This window comes from Eurosta solidaginis, chromosome 1 (genome assembly GCF_040869045.1).
Source record: "Eurosta solidaginis isolate ZX-2024a chromosome 1, ASM4086904v1, whole genome shotgun sequence".
In the NCBI taxonomy this organism is placed as follows: Eukaryota; Metazoa; Arthropoda; class Insecta; order Diptera; family Tephritidae; genus Eurosta; species Eurosta solidaginis.
This window is the reverse complement of record NC_090319.1, coordinates 148,001,732-148,021,751: the sequence shown is the minus strand read 5'-3', so window position 1 is coordinate 148,021,751 and position 20,020 is coordinate 148,001,732. Positions and strand designations below refer to the sequence as shown.

The following is a 20,020-nucleotide window of genomic DNA, read 5'->3' as shown; positions in this document are numbered from 1 at the left end:
CCCATAGCATATTTCTCCCACAAGTTAAATCGCGCGCAATGGAATTATTCCATCACAGAATTAGAGTGCTTGGAAGCTGTACTAAGTATCTACAAATTTTGGGAATGTGTTGAAGGACATTATTTAAGCGACTTAAACTATGACTTTTTTCTTTCGTTTGTTTCATTAGCCATTGAGTGTGCTTGTAATTCTCAACTTGTTAGTGAAATATTCTAAAGACATAGTTTTAGTTTTTAATTTAAAATTGAGGTTCTTCGACTAGAAGATGGGGTGCCAATACCTCAGAGCCCAGTGCTCGCCTCCATATTTTTTAAAGGTTCTTCAAATAGAAGATGAGGTGGCTCATTAGAGCGAAACCTTAAAGCCCCCAGTGCTCGCCCCCAATGAATAAATACAAGAGGTTCTTCAAATAGAAGATGAGGTGGCTCATTAGAGCGAAACCTCAGAGCCCCCAGTGCTCGCCCCCAATGAATAAATACAAGGGGTTTTTTAAAGCAAAACAAGGTGGCTCATCCCGCAGCCAATACCTTGGAGCCCCCAGTGCTCGCCCCCAATGAATAAATACAAGGTGTAACAGGTACATAGTGACGTCTCTCTAAATAAATTTAAAAATAACAAACAAATACATTAAAATAAAGATATCACAAATAAGGCGTACCGATGCTTTGCATCGTCCCGTATTTTAAATACACCATAAACAAAGTAAAATTACATACAGTCCATTAAAATAGTAATTTATAAAATAAAAAAGATAATAAATTTAAAAAATGCTTGCTTGCAGTGCTCTTTGAACCCGCAACCCCAAACGTGTGAGTCGGGTACGCCATCCACTGTGCCACGACTCATACGCCTACAAGCGCATCAAATTACTCCCTTATAACTCATATTAAACTGCTCGCCCTCAACTGCCCCACGCTTAGCTAGACATCCTTTTAAGGTTATAACAGACCACGCCAGTTTACAGTGGTTAATGCGACAACCTGACTTGAATGGGCGATTAGCGCGATGGTCATTGAAGCTACAGGGATTTGATTTTGAAATACAACATCGAAAGGGTAGTCTTAATGTCGTACCGGATGCACTTTAACGATTAGAAGAGATTTCTAGAGAAGTTACAGGTGATGAAACACATCCCGTTCCATTAGTTAACTTGAATTCTCTTTATTTTCTGACAGGCAGTTATGGAAAACTCCGAAACAGTATTCTGGAAAATCAGAATAAACTTCCGGATATACGAGTAATATACCAATTTATCTATAAACGTACCGATTTTGCAAATGGCGATGCCGTAGTGGAACCTTCAAGCTGGAAATTGTGGATTCCCGAGGAATTGAGAAAAGATGTTATAATTCGTGCACATTGCCCTATTACAGCCGCGCATGGAGGCATTACAAAAACTCTGGATAGGTTAAAGAGAACATTTTATTGGCCAAAAATGGCAGCAGATGTACGAAATATTGTTTCTAAATGTGATGTTTGCTTACAGTCGAAAGCCCCTAACTCAATCTTGAGACCCCCGATGGGTGATCAACCAAAATCTGCTAGACCGTTTCAAAGAATTTACCTTGATTTCTTAGGTCCTTATCCTCCGTCAAAAGGAGGAAATATAGGGATATTCATTGTGTTAGATCACGTATCGAAATTTCCTTTATTAAAGACCCTGAAGATATTTTCTACCGGTACTATATGCGAAATCCTAGAAGACAACGTATTTATGGTTTTTGGAGTACCTGAAGTGGTAGTAACCGACAACGGTTCTCAGTTCAAATCAAATGAATTTAACAACTTTCTATCTAAATATGGAATCGTTCACACATATACTGCCATATATTCTCCTCAATCCAACGTCTCCGAGAGGGTAAACATATCCATAATATCCACTGTACGTCCATATATAGGCAAAGATCAACGAAGTTGGGATTTACATTTACCAAAAATTTGAGCGCCACTTAGATGTTCGGTTCACAGCACTATAGGTTATTCACCATATTATATACTGTTTGGTCAACATATGATTACTCATGCGGAGACGTATGCTCTGTTAACTAAACTATCCTCCATAGAAGTTGGTGAATATATAGCTAGAGACGACATGTCACAAATGGTTAGATTAGAAGTGCAAGAAAATATGCGCATGTCCTACGAGTCCAGCAAGATTAGATATAACTTGCGATCCGCACCTATAAACCTACTTCCAGGTCAAGAAGTATATCGCCGAAATTTCGCGCAAAGTAATAAGGAGCCAATTTCAGCTCTAAGTTAGCTCCGAAATTTATAAAGGCTATAGTGGTGAGGAAAGTAAGAAATTGTTATTTTGAGTTAGAAGATGTCAATGGGAAGAGTAAAGGAATTTTTCATGGAAAAGACATTCAAAGAACACGATCAAATCAACAAAGCAAAAAAAAAATCAAAATATCATTCTCCAGTAAATTTGGAATTGTCAGGTACTTCCAGAATTTCCTGTTTTGTTATGATTTTAGCTGTAGTTTCAAAAGTCCGCGTCCGTGGAGTTACCAATTTTTTATATCTGCTCACTTATACACCGTACAATACACGGTGAAAGGTAGCGAGGTCCAATACGAATACTAGTAATTAATGTACAATGACAATTACATTTTCATAAGAGAGGATTAAAACAAGGAGAGTTGGGATGGTTGAGGTGAAGCATCAGAAAATTTTCTGGTCTTTTTGATTTGGATGCTGCTGGTGTTAAGTTGTTCTCGTGCTAAGAAAAAAAAAACAGTTTAAGTATTTGGCATTAAAAATTTTGTTACACGTGGAGAACACGAGGTGCACAAGTACCACCCGCGTAAACCTTCGAGATTATATATTTTGGGTCTTCCCAACCAATTCTTGCTGGCTATCAGAAAGAAGCCAGAAACATCCATGATGTTCCCGATCCTAGCCATCCCTTCTACAAGTGTTTAGCAGTGATCATGTCTGGAAAGTGTTAATGATTATAAAGAAAAATTTTAAAAAAGGGAAAAGATATATTCCCATATCTATGGTATATATACCTATATTATTGGAAGTGACTTAATATTTAAAAGCTTTTGAAATTAAATCAACAAGAAAACAAATTAATAAAAACTTTTTTACAACGAAATTCGTAAGAATAAGGGTTTCTGTTAATGAAACTGTAAATTTTGCGAATATATAAGTAAATATAAAAAAAAGACTATTAAATACTTAAATAGATATGTGAAGAAAAGCATATACCTACATAAATAATTATATTTTGTAAAGTTATAAATTTTGAAGTTCTGTTGCCATATACATACATACTTAGCGTTTCATAAATTCATGCAGCCTACTTCGTGCATCTTATTGCCTGGCCAGCCGAGGGATATTACGTCAAAATCATGTAAGTGAAAATTTCATATTTTCATTTTTCTACACCAATACTAGGTATTATAGTGTGTATATGCTGGATAGAATTTGCAAATTTAACTTAACCTATATATAAAAATATCAGTTTGAATTCATTATAAGAAGAAAAAAAATTATTTGGAGAATTTTCATTTAAACTGAGTTACAATTAGAATACGTAAATATTCAGAAAATATACATATTAAGCGTTAAAACTTAATTATATCATTTTCATAATTACATAATTTTCATGTCACAGAATTATATCATTTCAAAGAAGTAAATTCCTAAAAGAAATTAGAACGTAAAATTTGATACCTATTAGGGGATAAGTGCCCCAGTGTACCCATGTTTATAAGCAAATACTGTACAGTGCTCAAATTTTAACTCGCGCCACACTTAAGTATCATAGAAGTTTACCGTAGTTTCCGTAATTACCGTAATTATATACAAAAAAAAAAAAATGTACGCAAGCGCAGCCCAACCAACCATTATGTTCATTATGCAAACACATTTTTACAAAATTTACGGGTAGATATTATTTGCAATTCTAGGTATACATATATAATTTGAAGTAAATAAATTTATATTTGATGGTAGTGTGAACTTAATCACGGGTTATTATTATGAAGTGCTAAACTAGTAAAGTAGGGTTTGAGTAACCGAACCTAGCATTAGGGTGTTTCAATACATAGTTTTTTGGTGTCGGAAACACAAGGTAGGGAGGGCCTACCCGGAGTTTACCATCTCGTCCGGAGGAAAGTCATACGTTCGCGAGTATTCGTAGTATCCGATATCATACATTAGGGATGAAATAGTTGTTTTGAATTTTAGTTAGAATGCCTACAAAAGCACGTAGATTTTTGTTGTTGGCGATATTAACCCAAGTGATGTGACAAGGATTCCATCCCATTCCGACGAGCTAGATCCGAACCAGTACGTGCTGCAGTCGCCTCTCGCTTTGGATAGCATACCATCATTTTATAATGCAACAACAAATACTTCCAAATTTCGAAATAGACACAAGACTTTCTCTTCTCTTGTACTAAAAGTGAAAATATTTGCTACTGCAATGATGTTCAAGGTTTATGTGAAGCACTAAAATTAGAAAATAAAGTGGATGATTGGCGCTTGTTTATAGACAGTTCAAAACATAGCTTAAAATCAGCATTACTCCATAAAGGAAATTCGTTACCGTCAATACCAGTGGCATATTCTGAGAATAGTAAAGAAACTTATTTAAGCATATCCAATTTACTTGAGCTTATTCAATATAAACAATTTAATTGGAAAATTTGTGCGGACTTAAAGGTAAGCAGTTTCGGTGGTACAATTTAAAATAAATAGTATATGAAATACATTCCAGGTTGTATCTATAATTCTCGGACTTCAAGGAGGTTTCACCAAATATTGCTGTTTTCTCTGTCTTTGAGACAGCCGTGCTAGAGAAACCCATTATATTCAGGAAAAATGGCCACCAATAGCTGAGTACGAACCAGGTGCCTTCAATATCTCAAACCCGCCTTTGGTAAATCCCGAACGAGTTATTTTGCCAGCACTTCACATCAAATTAGGATTAATGAAACATTTTGTAAAGGCTTTAAATAAGGACGCGCCATCCTTCCAGTACCTAACGAAATTTTCCCTAAAATAACTCAAGCCAAATTAAAAGAAGGTATATTTGTTGGTCCGCAAAATAGAAGGTTGCTGAAAGACGAAAATTTTGCGAATCATTTATCATCAGTAGAAGCAGCGGCTTGGGACAGCTTTAAGCTAGTCGTTAGCGGATTTCTTGCCAACAACAAAGACCCCAACTATAGAGAGATGGTCAAAGCTTTGTTGAAAAACTACAGTGCTATGAAATGCAACATGTCCCTCAAAATGCATTTTGTGCATTCACATTTGGATAATTTTCCCGCAAACCTAGGTGCTGAAAGTGATGAACAGGATGAAATGTTTCACCAAGACCTCATAATTTTTGAAAAGCGTTACCAAGGTTTTTGGAATGAAGAAATGATGGGAGATTATTGCTGGACAATAACATGGGAGACAAACCCAGAAAATTATAAACGAGTATTTAAAAGTACCCACGTCCCTCACTATTGACCACCACGACGGTAAAATCGCTCAATTTGGCTTTTTAAGATGTATCTATGTATTTAATGTTGTTGTCGTTGCTGTTTTTTACTGAATTGCTGATTTATATTCATATTACTCAATTGAATACAGTTTAACGTGCAAACATTTGTCTATAATAAAACGTTATAAAAAATAAAAACGTAGTTTGAATAAAAATTGTCTCTATAAAAAATTGTAGGATAGACGCTTGCAAGTTAACGGGGCTATAGGCACGTCTGATTGTTGTACTGGTATGCTTAAAATTTTCGTAATTAAATTACCTACAACATAGCGGCCAAACTACTGAAGAGACTTAAGGTTGGTAAAGGCAAGACATTTTTATGGGAATTAGTATAATGCATAATTCAACAGTTTAAAACGAAAAAATGAAAAATACAAATTTTTGCCGTACCTATATGAAGTAGTGTTCTGCAAAAATGGGAATTTTCATATTTTCGCCGATATCTCAGAAACTAGAACTGCCACAGGAAAATGAAAGTCATATTCGGATTCAGGAGAAAATTTCACTTTATGAAAGGCCTATTTTATTCTTGGAGACAAAAGTTGTTCAAAATTTGTTAAGTAGTGTTATTATACCTCCCTTTTGACGAATTAGCAAAATTAACCACAGCTGACCGTTGTAAGTGCGGGTCAGTAGAATTAAACAATATACGAATTGTGATCTTACTGAGTAGGTACTTTGTGTTTACTGGGCTTAAAGTTTTTTATACTCAGTTGAGCAGAGCTCACAGAGTATATTAAGTTTGATTGGAGAACGGTTAATTGTACAGGTATAAAGGAATCGAGATAGATATAGACTTCCATATATCAAAATCATCAGGATCGAAAATAAATTTGATTGAGCCATGTCCTTCCGTCCGTCCGTCCGTCAGTTTACACGATAACTTGAGTAAATTTTGGGGTATCCTGATGAAATTTGGTATGTAGGATCCTGAGCACTCATCTCAGATCGCTATTTAAAATGAACGATATCGGACTATAACCACGCCCACTTTATCGATATCGAAAATTTCGAAAAACCGAAAAGGTGCGATAATTCATTACCAAAGACAGATAAAGCGATGAAACTTGGTAGGTGAGTTGAAATTATGACGCAGAATAGATAATTATTTAAAAATTGGACAATGGGCGTGGCACCGCCCACTTTTAAAAGAAGGTAATTTAAAATTTTGCAAGCTGTAATTTGGCAGCCGTTGAAGATATCATGATGCAATTTGGCAGGAACGTTACTCCTATTACTATATGTACGCTTAATAAAAATTAGCAAAATCGGAGTAGGACCACGCCCACTTTTAAAAAAAATTTTTTTTAAAGTAAAATTTTAACAAAACATTTGATATCTTTACAGTATATAAGTAAAGTATGTCAACATTCAACTCCAGTAATTATATGGTGCAACAAAATACAAAAAAAAAAAAAAAATTTCAAAATGGGCGTGGCTCCGCCCTTTTTCATTTAATTTGTCTAGGATACATTTAATGCCATAAGTCGAACAAAAAAATACCAATCCTTTTGAAATTTCGTAGGGGCATAGATTTTATGACGTTAATTGTTTTCTGTGAAAAGTGGCGAAATCGGTTGATGCCACGCCCAGTTTTTATACACAGTCGTCCGTCTGTCCTTCCGCATGACCGTTAACACGATAACTTGAGCAAAAATCGACATATCTTTACTGAACTTAGTTCACGTACTTACCTGCTCACTTTACCTTGGTATAAAAAATGAACGAAATCCGACTATAATCACGATATCGAAAATTACGAAAAATGAAAAAAATGCCATAATTCTATACCAAATACGAAAAAATAAATGAAACATGGTAAGGTAATTGGATTGGTTTATTGACGCGAAATATAACTTTAGAAAAGCTTTGTAAAATGTTTGTGACACCTACCATATTAAGTAGAAGAAAATGGAAAAGTTCTGCAGGGCGAAATAAAAAACCGTTGAAATCTTGGCAGGTATTACATGTATCCAACAGATGATGTTCTGGGTCACCCTGGTCCACATTTTGGTCGATATCTGGAAAATGCCTTCACATATACAACTACCACCACTCCCTTTTAACACTCTCATTAATACCTTTAATTTGATACCAATATCGTACAAACACATTCTAGAGTCACTCCTGGTCCACCTTTATGGCGATATTTCGAAACGGCGTCCACCTATGGAACTAAAACCCACTCCCTTTTAAAATACTCATTAGCACCTTTCGTTTGATACCGATATTGTACAAACGCATTCTAGAGTCACCCCTGGTCCATCCTTATGGCGATATCTCGAAAAGGCGACCACCTATACAAATACCACCACTCCCTTTTAAAACCCTCATTTATACATTTAATTTGATACCCATATCGTACAAACAAATTCTAGGGTCACCCCTGGGCCACCTTTATGGCGATATCTCGAAACGGCGACCACGATAACTTGAGCAAAAATCGACATATCTTTACTGAACTTAGTTCACGTACTTACCTGCTCACTTTACCTTGGTATAAAAAATGAACGAAATCCGACTATAATCACGATATCGAAAATTACGAAAAATGAAAAAAATGCCATAATTCTATACCAAATACGAAAAAATAAATGAAACATGGTAAGGTAATTGGATTGGTTTATTGACGCGAAATATAACTTTAGAAAAGCTTTGTAAAATGTTTGTGACACCTACCATATTAAGTAGAAGAAAATGGAAAAGTTCTGCAGGGCGAAATAAAAAACCGTTGAAATCTTGGCAGGTATTACATGTATCCAACAGATGATGTTCTGGGTCACCCTGGTCCACATTTTGGTCGATATCTGGAAAATGCCTTCACATATACAACTACCACCACTCCCTTTTAACACTCTCATTAATACCTTTAATTTGATACCAATATCGTACAAACACATTCTAGAGTCACTCCTGGTCCACCTTTATGGCGATATTTCGAAACGGCGTCCACCTATGGAACTAAAACCCACTCCCTTTTAAAATACTCATTAGCACCTTTCGTTTGATACCGATATTGTACAAACGCATTCTAGAGTCACCCCTGGTCCATCCTTATGGCGATATCTCGAAAAGGCGACCACCTATACAAATACCACCACTCCCTTTTAAAACCCTCATTTATACATTTAATTTGATACCCATATCGTACAAACAAATTCTAGGGTCACCCCTGGGCCACCTTTATGGCGATATCTCGAAACGGCGACCACCTATAAAACGAAGGCCAACTCCCTTTTAAAAATACTCATTAACACCTTTCATTTGATACCCATATCGTACAAACAAAGTCTAGAGTCACCCCTGGTCCACTTTTATTGCGATACCTCGAAAAGGCGTCCACCTATAGAACTAAACCCCACGCCCTTTTAAAATACTCATTAACACCTTTCATTTGATACCCATATCGTACAAACATATTCTAGAGTCACCCCTGGTCCACCTTTATGGCGATATCTCGAAAAGGCGACCACCTATAAAACGAAGGCCAACTCCCTTTTAAAAATACTCATTAACACCTTTCATTTGATACCCATATCGTACAAACAAAGTCTAGAGTCAGCCCTGGTCCACCTTTATTGCGATACCTCGAAAAGGCGTCCACCTGTAGAACTAAGGCCCACTCCCTTTTAAAATACTCATTAACACTTTTCGTTTGATACCCATATTGTACAAACGCATTCTAGAGTCACCCCTGGTCCACCTTTATGCCGATATCTCGAAAAGGCGTCCACCTATACAACAACCACCACTCCCCTTTAAAACCCTCATTAATACCTTTAATTTGATACCCATATCGTACAAACACATTCTAGAGTCACCCCTGGTCCACCTTTATGACGATATTTCGAAACGGCGTCCACCTATAGAACTAAGGCCCACTCCCTTTTAAAATACTCATTAACACCTTTCGTTTGATACCGATATTGTACAAACGCATTCTAGAGTCACCCCTGGCCCACCTTTATGGCGACATCTCGAAAAGGCGACCACCTATACAACTAACACCACTCCCTTTTAAAACCCTCATTAATACCTTTAATTTGATACCCATATCGTAAAAACAAATTCTAGGGTCACCCCTGGTCCACCTTTATGGCGATATCTCGAAACGGCGACCACCTATGGAACTAAGGATTACTCCCTTTTAAAATACTCATTAACACCTTTCATTTGATACCCATATCGTACAAACAAATTCTAGAGTCAACCCTGATCCACCTTTATGGCGATATCCCTAAATGGCGTCCACCTATAGAACTATGGCCCACTCCCTCATAAAATACACTTTAATGCCTTTCATTTGATACACATGTCATAAAAACACATTCCAGGGTTTCCCTCGGTTCATTTTCCTACATGGTTATTTTCCCTTATGTTGTCACATAGCTCTCAACTGAGTATATAACGTTCGGTTACACCCGAACTTAACCTTCCTTACTTGTTTTGTACTGACTTAGCCCACCCTGTACAAATATCTGCAATAGAGGTGAAATATTAACTGCTGATATGCCAATCGAAGGCGGTTGAGAGATGTCAAACGGAACTTGGAGCATTGATGGAAGCAGACGTGAAAATTTAATCACGCGGAATCGGAGTAACTAAAGTTTATTTGCAAAAGAAAAAGTTAAGATCAACGTTTTGAACTTAAAATAAAGTAATCTCGCGAAATATATTTGTGTGTAATCGCCGGCGGATAATATTCTGCAATCACGTACAAACTTTATAACTATCGCGAGGTTCGCAATCCATAAACCGTTCCGTATCCAGCTTCAGCGACTGTTAGCCGAAATGGATTCCTGGGCGTCATCAATCAAACAGAAGGGCTTTGAGATACCATCGATAGCAGCTTCAAATACATACCCTTTTAAAGCAACTAGGGATCTGAAGGACCGGGAAATTTTTCAACCTAAAAGTTGGTGCACCTAACCTTTTAATCCACGTGGACCAATAATTCATTGACTTGGTGACCACAACAATTTTTCACAGTCCAATTTCCATCAGTAGTTAAAGTGATAATATTTACTTAGTTGGAGATAGTTAGCCTAAATAACATAAGTAGTGTTTACATACTCGTGAGCGAAGGAAAATATATGTATGTACATTAGAGCGGGTCAAATTGGATGGATGGATTTTTTTTTCCTCAGGAGTATAGCAAAAACGTAATCTACATATGATTCTAAGAAAAATTGTTGAAGACACCATAGCTGTAAGTTAGATTTCGAGTCGCGACTTTTACAAAATAGATATTTCGCCATATGAATGTAGGGTTTGGCCAAAAAAACTTCATAGCTTCTGACAGAATTACAGGAAAAATATCATATTGGGCTTACTTTAAATGTATTTTACGTACATTTCAGAATATGTATTAATATCTATAGTGTTTTTGAATTTTAGTATAGGTATCAGGATTAAATTATGGCAAATTAGCCCAAAATGAACTTTTAACTACTATATTATCATTTTTAACAAATTTCTTATGGAAATTTTGTTTTTCTTTACAGCTAAAATAAGTTCTGAACATTTCCAACAACTTTCATTCAGACAGTTTTTCTGTTTTCGAATTCGAAACAACTAATACAACATCGGAAAATTTGAAAACTCTAGCAGTTTATATTATTAGAATTTATCTGCCAATGTATTTAGTGTAAAATACAATAATTCTGTTGTATATGGCAGTGTACTTTAATCAAAGTTTATTTGTTGGACACGATACCTACCACGTAATTCACTTAATATTATTGATGGTGTAATCCAAAATAATTCATATTACGCTCATCCAGAAAACATTTTATTAACAATGTTATGATAGAAAACCATACGTGATAGAGCTATCAAAAAAATTGTATACTATCGAGAAAAAGTACTTGATCAACTAAACTCAGAGTTTAAAAAAATATAATATCAATTTTAATGCTTCAGATTATACTGATATGATTGATCTGAATGACGATAATTTACTATCTGAACAGGCATTCACAAGAAATATTCCATATGAACACTTGGTACAATTCTTAGATTATGATTAACCAACACTAGATGATCCTAATATTCCAATGCATATACAAGGAACAGAAAGTACAGTTGTTAACATCTGTTTCCAAACATGTTATACAAGTTGTTATGGCTGTTAGAGCAGAAAGTCGTAAAAAAAATCCACGAATGGAGAGCAAAAAAGATTTAAAACAAGTAAGGAAGGCTAAGTTCGGGTGTAACAAACATTACGTACTCAGCTGAGAGCTTTGGAGACAAAATAAGGGAAAATCAACATGTAGATAAATGAACCTAGGGTTACCCTGGAATGTGTATGTATGGCATTGGTATCAAATGGAAGGTATTAAAGAGTATTTTAAAAGGGAGTGGGCCATAGTTCTATAGGTGGACGACATTTCGGGATATCGCCATAAAGGTGGAACAGGGGTGATTCCAGAATGTGCTTTTACGATATGGGAATCAAATTAAAGCCGCTAATGAGTATTTTAAAAGTTAGTGGGCCTTAGTTCTATAGGTGGACGCCTTTTCGAGATATTGCCATAAAGGTGGACCAGGGGTGACTCTAGAATGTGTTTGTACGATATGGGTATCAAATTAAAGGTATTAATGAGGATTTTAAAAGGGAGTGACCCTTAGTTGTACATGTGAAGGCGTTTTCGAGATATCGACCAAAATGTGGACCAGGGTGAACATTATCTGTTGGGTACCGCTAATTTATTTATATATGTAATACCACGAACAGTATTCCTGTGAAGATTCCAAGGGCTTTTGATTTCGCCCTGCAGAACTTTTTCATTTTATTCTACTTAATATGGTAGGTGTCACACCCATTTTACAAAGTTTTTTCTAAAGTTATATTTTGCGTAAATAAACCAATCGAATTATAATGTTTCATCCCTTTTTTTCAAATTTGGTATAGATTATGCCATTTTTTTCATTTTTCGTAATTTTTGATATCGAAAAAGTGGGCGTGGTCATAGTCATTTTTTATGCCAAGATAAAGTGAGTTCAGATAAGTACGTGAACTAAGTTTAGTAAAGATATATCGATTTTTGCCCAAGTTATCGTGTTAAATTTTCCTTTATTTTTGTATTTGGTTGCACCATATAATTACTGGAGTTGAATGTTGACATAATTTACTTATATACTGTAAAGATAATCAAAATTTTTTTTGAAAGTATATTCTTCATCCGATTTTGCTAATTTTTATTAAGCGTACATATAGTAATAAGAGTAACGTTTCTGCCAAATTTCATCATGATATCTTCAACGACTGCCAAATTACAGCTTGCAAAACTTTTAAATAACCTTCTTTTAAATGTGGGCGGTGCCACGCCCATTGTCAAACATTTTTCTAATTTTCGATTTTACGTCATAAGGTCAGAACACCTACAAGTTTCATCGCTTTATCTGTCTTTGGTAATGAATTATCCCCGAAGGCCTTGCGGAATGTTATGGAGTTGATGGTCCTTCGCCGGATGCAGATCCGGTACGTTCCGGTACCAAGCCCGATTCTCTCGGGAACGGTTTGTTATGGCCACATGCGACCTTCTAGGCCATCCCGCCCTCCAACCCCTAGATCCATGAGTATTTCGGTGCCGCCAGAGCTTCGGCTGTTAATGGAACAGGATTCGCCACGGATAGGTGGGGCTGACAACTAGGTTTGGAGAAGCTATATATTGCGCTGTCAACCTGAAAGGGCTGCGCTACTCAAACCCTTTGAATCCGGTATTTTAGCTGCCTCTTACGACAGGCAGTGTTGCTCCTGTTCCACAGCATTTTAATTTTATATCATGGCAAAAATTGTTCTTTTCAGAGTACTATCTTCAAAGAGAAAAATAAATTGAGGAAATTTTGATTTAAATTAAGCGGTGTTCTTAAACAATATTAATTTGTTTTGAATTTAAAATTTATTTGTGAAAAAAAAATAATTTAAAAAATATGTAAAATTCTAACTTATGTAGTTATTTAAAGCCATAGAGTCAAGTTTGGATTCACGGTTGGCCTTTAAAATTTCAAACTTACTCACCATTTACGTTGTTCGCCGTCATTTTTAACAAAATATTGATTTATTTTATTATACTCAGTTGAGCAGAGCTCACAGAGTATATTAAGTTTGATTGGATAACGGTTGGTTGTACATATATAAAGGAATCGAGATAGATATAGACTTCCATATATCAAAATAATCAGGATCGAAAAAAAATTTGATTGAGCCATGTCCGTCCGTCCGTCCGTCCGTCCGTCCGTCCGTCCGTCCGTCCGTTAACACGATAACTTGAGTAAATTTTGAGGTATCTTGATGAAATTTGGTATGTAGGTTCCTGAGCACTCATCTCAGATCGCTATTTAAAATGAACGATATCGGACTATAACCACGCCCACTTTTTCGATATCGAAAATTTCGAAAAACAGAAAAAGTGCGATAATTCATTACAAAAGACCGATAAAGCGACGAAACTTGGTAGATGAGTTGAACTTATGACGCAAAATAGAAAGTTAGTAAAAGTTTGGGCAATGGGCGTGGCACCGCTCACTTTTAAAAGAAGGTAATTTAAAAATTTTGCAAGCTGTAATTTGGCAGTCGTTGAAGATATCATGATGAAATTTGGCAGAAACGTTACTCTTATTACTATATGTACGCTTAATAAAAATTAGCAAAATCGGAGAAGGACCACGCCCACTTTTAAAAAAAAAATTTTTTTTAAGTAAAATTTTAACAAAAAATTTAATATCTTTACAGTATATAAGTAAATTATGTCAAGATTCAACTCCAGTAATGATATGGTGCAACAAAATACAAAAATAAAAGAAAATTTAAAAATGGGTGTGGCTCCGCCCTTTTTCATTTAATTTGTCTAGGATACTTTTAACGCCATAAGTCGAACAAAAATTAACCAATCCTTTTGAAATTTGGTAGGGGCATAGATTTTATGGCTTTAACTGTTTTCTGTGAAAATGGGCGAAATCGGTTGATGCCACGCCCAGTTTTTATACACAGTCGTCCGTCTGTCCTTCCGCATGGCCGTTAACACGATAACTTGAGCAAAAATCGATATATCTTTACTAAACTCAGTTCACGTACTTATCTGAACCCACTTTATCTTGGTATGAAAAATGAACGAAATCGGACTATAACCACGCCCACTTTTTCGATATCGAAAATTGCGAAAAATGAAAAAAATGCCATAATTCTATACCATATACGAAAAAAGGGATGAAACATGGTAAGGTAAGGATTTTTTTATTGACGCGAAATATAACTTTAAAAAAAACTTTATAAAATGGTTGTGACACCTACCATATTCAGTAGAAGAAAATGAAAAAGTTCTGCAGGGCGAAATAAAAAACCCTTAAAATCTTGGCAGGTATTACATATATAAATAAATTAGCGGTATCCAACAGATGATGTTCTGGGTCACCCTGGTCCACATTTTGGTCGATATCTGGAAAACGCCTTCACATATACAACTACCACCACTCCTTTTTAAAACTCTCAATAATACCTTTAATTTGATAGCCATATCGTACAAACTCATTCTAGAGTCACCCCTGGTCCACCTTTATGGCGATATTTCGAAAAGGCGAACACCTATAGAACGAAGGCCCACTCCCTTTTAAAAATACTCATTAACACCTTTCATTTGATACCCATATCGTACAAACAAAGTCTAGAGTCACCCCTGGTCCAGAAAGGCCCACTCCCTCTTAAAATACTCATTAACTCCTTTCGTTTGATACCCATATTGCACAAACGAATTCTAGAGTCACCCCTGGCCCACCTTTATGGCGATATCTCGAAACGGCGTCCACCTATGGAACTAAGATTTACTCCCATTTAAAATACTCATTAACACCTTTCATTTGATACCCATATCGTACAAACGCATTCTAGAGTCACACCTGGTCCATCTTTATGGCGATATCTCGAAAAGGCGTCCACCTATAGAACTAAGGCCCACTCCCTCTTAAAATACTCATTAACTCCTTTCGTTTGATACCCATATTGCACAAAAGAATTCTAGAGTCACCCCTGGTCCACCTTTATGGCGATATCTCGAAAAGGGGTCCACCTATAGAACTAAGCCCCACGCCCTTTTAAAATAATCATTAACACCTTTCATTTGATATCCATATCGTACAAACAAATTCTAGAGTCACCCCTGGTCCACCTTTATTGCGATACCTCGAAAATGCGTCCACCTATAGAACTAAGGCCCACACCCTCTTAAAATACTCATTAACTCCTTTCGTTTGATACCCATATTGCACAAACCAATTCTAGAGTCACCCCTGGCCCACCTTTATGGCGATATGTCGAAACGGCGTCCACCTATAGAACTAAGGCCCACTCCCTTTTAAAATACTCATTAACACCTTTCGTTTGATGCCCATATTGTGCAGACAAATTCTAGGGTCACCCCTGGTCCACCTTTATGGCGATATCTCGAAAAGGCGAACACCTATAAAACGAAGGCCGACTCCCTCTTAAAATACTCAGTAACTCCTTTCGTTTGATACCCATATTGCACAAACGAATTCTAGAGTCACCTCTGGTCCACCTTTATTGCGATACCTCGAAAATGCGTCCACCTATAGAACTAAGGCCCACTCCCTCTTAAAATACTCATTAGCTCCTTTCGTTTGATACCCATATTGCACAAACGAATTCTAGAGTCACCCCTGGCCCACCTTTATGGCGATATCTCGAAACGGCGTCCACCTATAGAACTAAGGCCCACTCCCTTTTAAAATACTCATTAACACCTTTCATTTGATACCCATATCGTAAACAAAAATTCTTGAACCTTTATGGCGATATCTCGAAAGGGCATCCACCTATAGAACTAAGGCCCACACCCTTTTAAAATACTCATTAGCACCTTTCATTTGATACCCATATCGTACAAACGCATTCTAGAGTCACCCCTGGTCCATCTTTACGGCGATATCTCGAAAAGGCGTCCATCTATAGAACTTAGGTCCACGCCCTTTTAAAATACTCATTAATACCTTTCATTTGATACCCATATCGTACAAACGCATTCTAGAGTCAATCCTGATCCACCTTTATGGCTATATCCCTAAACGGCGTCCACCTATAGAACTATGGCCCACTCCCTCATAAAATACTCTTTAATGCCTTTCATTTGATACACATGTCATACAAACACATTCCAGGGTTTCCCTCGGTTCATTTTCCTACATGGTTATTTTCCCTTATGTTGTCACCATAGCTCTCAACTGAGTATGTAGTGTTCGGTTACATCCGAACTTAAACTTCCTTACTTGTTTTTATTTGACGTGTTTTTACTTTGAAATTTGGGTTTTTCGTAAAACTTACGTTTAAATCTACTCAATATACACATTTTAATAAAGTTGTTTTTGCAGGTTGAAGCAATTTATTACGCAATTTTTTTTAAATTGGAAATTTATTATGTTGTAAATTGCCCAAATGGTATAAATTGCCAATTTGGTGTGTGTTTGTACATAGTGTTAATAATTTTTAGAACTTTTTAGAGTATTGAGATTTGTATTCCATTCAATTTAAATACAATAAAGTAATATTCTTAAGTCCTTTAAATTTTTTTGGATCTATGTCACTTATTCACATGAGTTACTCTATATGAAATAAGCAAATGTATGCATATGAAGTAAAATTTTGGAAAAAAATAAAAAAAGAACATATGGCTGAAAAATGAAAAATGACTGCATATGAAACTGAAAATCTCATAAAATAATTTTGTCCAGCTAGCTTGTTCTACACGAAACACTGTGCGACGGTAAGAACACTTTGAGCGATAGTCGTATACTAGGCTATGGTGCAGGAAAACTTTCGCAATTATGAAGATCGGTCTTCGAGACAGTTAAATGCCGAAGTAGGTAGAGAAATTACGGAATATTTGGATGCATATTTCCGCAATCTTAGGGTGACGGAGACGCATAATAGGGCTGAAGCCGAGAGAGCTAGCTGACCAAACGTTAATAATACAGGCGCTTCAAATCAAGAAGCCAGTTTGATCCATAGTTCAGGACGTTCTCGGGAAAATTCAAGTGCGGTGTCGCAATCTGTAGCTTGCAAGACTTTTCTGGTTGAAAGTTGAGTTTTGACGGCTCACTGACTAGTGTCCCGGTAGAAGAATTAATTTACCGAATTAGAGCCCTTGCCGATATCACGTTAAGAGGCGACTACCGTTCATTATGTCAGAATATTCGCATGCTTTTTGAAGGTAAAGCTAAGAGATGGTTTTGGAGCAACCACCACACAGCTCAAGATTTGGTATGGGAAATATTTGCGAGGACTTACGCAAAAGTATTAAAGATTTTCGGACAGACTTTGAAATTAAAAAGTCGCTAAGGAGCTTGAAACAAAAGGTTGGCGAGTCCTTTGAAAACTACTTGGATCATATTCTGTCCGCTGCCAGTAGTTTGAAGCATCCCTTGTCGGAACGGGAACTTATGGAAATCGTTTTGAGGAATATACAGCCTGAAATTCGGCTAGAGCTCCTGCACATCGATCTTAATACTATCTCAGACCTTCGCAAGGCAAGCAGATGTAGAGAAAATTTAGTTGCCGAAATGCAAGGAAAGCTATAGTTTCAAAAGTCCAATGTTACTTTTCATAGGAATATGTCCGAAGTAGAATTTGATGAGGAGGAAATGGGTAAGGAAGAAACTGTCGCTGGAATTTCCACCAATAGAGATTTAGTTGGTAGTAAATGTTGGAACTGTGATGGTGTAGGGCATAACTATAGGAATTGCATCAAGCCGAGAAGAGTATTTTGTTACGGATGCAGAGTTGTTGCATTTTTCCTATCCAATTGTCCAAAATGTAATAATCCGGAAAACGCGAGTCGGGATGTCAGCAACAAGCTTCGACATACCAGCAAGGAATCTGAACCTCATTAGTAAATGATAAAATCATACTTTTGAAGAGACTAAGATCAGATACTTAGCCACCACGACTTTTTTAATTAGTACCTTTTCACGAACGCTTGATTGCTTACCAAACCGGAAGAGAGAATATTTTAGACCATCTAGATCAGCTGAGCGTGCAAAGATTTACTGGCATAATATTAAAAAAAACGTAGAAACTTAAATGCAATATCCTCAATCTTTCATAAATACAACGACCTCTGACCATATGTTTCCATAAATCTTTTGGGCAAAACCAGACTAGGACTGCTCGATTCAGCAGCATCAGTAAGCTGTTTGGGAGGAGAGATGGCAAAGTACGTGTTAGAAAAGAACGCGAGTGTTAAAAGTTTGAACACTAATGTACAAACAGGTGATGGCTCAAAACAGCAAATCGCTGGAGTTGTATCTTTAAAAGTTACTTATAAAAACGAAAGGAATATTATTGAGTTCTACATAGGTCCAAACTTAGTGCAGGAAATTTATCTCGGAATAGACTTTTGGAAGGCATTAAATATGGCCACCAACATAATAAGCGAAGTGAATATACCAGATACGGATACCTCAATTCATCAATTGAGTGAAAACAAAGCAGTTAGGTTGAAGAGCGTGATATTGAACTTTCCTAGCTTCGAAAAAAGAGGATTAGGGAAAACTTCACTGGCGGAACACATAATTGACGTGGATGGTGCGAAACCGATAAAACAACGATGCTTTACCATATCACGCGATAGAGAGGCTCATGGCCTCAGATATTGACAGAATGTTAGAGTCGAATGTTAGGCGTAATTGAGGAGTCCAGTAGTTCTTGGTCATCTCCAGTAGTTCTAGTATGCAAACCAGGAAAGGTCCGCCTTTTCTTGGATAGTAGAAAGGTCAATGTGGTAACCGTTAAAGATACCTATCCGCTCCCACACATTGAGGGTACATTATCAAGACTTCCCCGAGCGGAGTATAATTCAAGCCTAGACCTCAAGGATGCCTTCTGGCAGATACCTCTTGAAAAGAGCTCCCGCGAAAAAACGGCATTTACAGTACCTAACAGGCCATTATATCAGTATAAAGTAATACCGTTTGGACTCTGTAATGCTCCCCATACAATGTACAGATTGATGGACCGTGTAATACCCTATAACTTGAAAGATAAAGTATTTGTTTATCTCGGTGACTTACTGGTAGTTTCTGAAAGTTTAAATTCGCATTTGGCAATTTAGCGGAAGTGGTTAACCATATTTCTAAAGCAGGACTGACCCTAAACATTTAAAAAAGTAGGATTTGTATGAAGGATGTTCGGTACCTAGGATACATAGTATGGCGAGGAACTCTAAAAGCGATCCTGCGGGAGTGTCCGCTATAGTTGACTATCCCATTTCAAAGTCAGTAAAGAAGATTCGTAGGTTTCCGAGTATGGAAGGGTGGTATCGCCGCTTCGTCCCCAACTTTGCCGAGGTAACGCATACCCTTACAGATCTCCTCAAGTAGTCAAAGTCTTTCGAAAGGTCAGAAACAGCGCAAAAGTCGTTTGATACCATAAAATCTTTATTAACGTCAGATCCGTTTTTGGCGAATCCAGATTTTACTAAACCCTTTATAATTCAGTGC

At 36.7% G+C, this 20,020-nt stretch overlaps 1 protein-coding gene across 6 annotated transcripts in view; it reads left to right on the top strand.

The window, feature by feature from the left end:
• LOC137236868 (uncharacterized) overlaps positions 1-20,020 on the top strand; it is a 1,561,671-nt gene that overhangs the window by 64,765 nt on the left and 1,476,886 nt on the right. The window contains exon 1 of one of the 6 annotated variants that reach the window (XM_067759920.1): positions 3,143-3,364. The exons of the other annotated variants lie outside the window; for them this stretch is intronic. The gene's annotated coding sequence lies outside the window, so the exon portion shown is untranslated. Of the gene's footprint in view, positions 1-3,142; positions 3,365-20,020 lie in introns of those variants that run through there. 6 annotated transcript variants of the gene reach the window in all.